The sequence below is a fragment of the Lissotriton vulgaris genome, chromosome 3_1 (genome assembly GCF_964263255.1).
Source record: "Lissotriton vulgaris chromosome 3_1, aLisVul1.2, whole genome shotgun sequence".
Classification (NCBI taxonomy): domain Eukaryota; kingdom Metazoa; phylum Chordata; class Amphibia; order Caudata; family Salamandridae; genus Lissotriton; species Lissotriton vulgaris.
The window spans coordinates 676784823-676786447 of record NC_141689.1 but is presented as its reverse complement, the minus strand read 5'-3'; the positions used below and the strand labels follow the sequence as shown (position 1 = coordinate 676786447).

Genomic DNA, 1625 nt, shown 5'->3' with positions numbered 1-1625 from the left:
GTGGGTAAAAGTTTTGTGCTCCCACCCAATGGGAGCTGCTTTGTTCTCCCACCAATAGGAGCACATTGCTTTTTCCCTGCCCACACTCTCGAGCATAGTGTCCCGTTGTAGGCTCCCTGCAACATCATCACTGAACAAACCGCAGGACCATTCAATGGCTCTGGCAGAGGAGCCCTGCATTTTCTGAGTTGTGGCCCTGAGGGATATGTGAAACCAGTTTTATTTAGAACAAAAGTCGCACAGATTTTATTTCTCGCCAGTCTGCTCTGGCATGCTTCTAATGATATCGGAATTACCTGGAGCAATGATTGCCAATGTGCATACTCTGTAGTATTTTCCACAAGCTGTGCCCAGTTCAATGTTGTTCCCACTGTAGTGATGCACACCAGTCTTTGCCAACATGGCATAACACTCGATCTCAGACTTCCTCAGAGCAGGGCAGTTGTTGGCAAGGATCACCAGTTTGGCTTTCCCCTGGCGAATCATTTTCAGCGTTTGTTTGTATCCCAGCACATACTTGCCACTTTTCATTACCAGTTGGAGTCTCGAATTGATAGACTCCAGGGACTTTTTCGTCTTCTTGGCGGCCACCATCCTGACGCCGGGAGATGCTTTAGCGCAGTACTGCACCACCAATATGGCCGGGTAGAGAGAAAGGAAGGAGCCCCCACAATGCAACGCGTTTCATATGGTCCCCGGAGCCTAATCAGGCTCATGGAGAGGTGGTTAAAATGACAGCCCCAGGGTATGGAGACTCTTAGAGGTTTGGGGAGGAGGGCCACAAACCACCTTCCTTTATAAGAATGTTGGCCTCAGGACTCCTTAGTGGCTTAATGGAAGGGGCCATGCATCCCCTACCCCTAAATAGCATATGCACCATTTTCCCATCCCCTGGCCCACCCTGAAGGTGTTTTTTTCAATGTCACGGGCTACTGTGTGAATATACAGCAATTGTTTTAAAAAGGATTTTTGCCCAAGGGTTCGGGGATCAGGGTATTCAGAACTTGGAACTGCCAATACAATCTCACCATCAGATTTGTGATCCCCTACAGCATGATATTATACAATCATTAATTGTTCAAAAACTGCTATACAGATTTGCATCAAATTACAAAAACAACTTTTTCTGGCGGAAGATCTACCTTTCTGCCAAAGTTGGTGGGAATCCTTTCCGGGGTTTGGGTTTTATAATGCAATATGGAAATACAATGAATAAATATTACATTATTATAGACAAATAATTGACATGATCTAAATAATCTTTTTAACTAAATTAAAACATTAATAGAAATGAACTAACAGTTTTTTACAAATTAACATTTAAACAATGTATAAATAATATAATTTATGTAGGTAATATTGACTCAAAAAATTAATATGTACTAAATAAATCAACTTCAAACAATCTTAAAATATATATTAAAAACATTCCCCCCCACTCTCCTACTCGCCTTCAGACCTAAGAACCTAACAATAGATAAATATATTCAAATACAATTAAAACATTCAAACTATTTCATCCCCAACCAGCGCTTGCAGGCTGGTGGAGAAAAGGGGCAGGGCCTGCAATAAGGTGCTTGCTTTTCTATTTTCGGTCTGGGGACCCCATCTCCCTGGGTCTGGCA

General features: G+C 42.6%; 1 pseudogene; it reads right to left on the bottom strand.

The window, feature by feature from the left end:
- Nucleotides 1–206: 206 nt before the first annotated feature.
- Nucleotides 207–671, bottom strand: LOC147726916 (large ribosomal subunit protein eL30 pseudogene; annotated as a pseudogene).
- Nucleotides 672–1625: the final 954 nt, after the last annotated feature.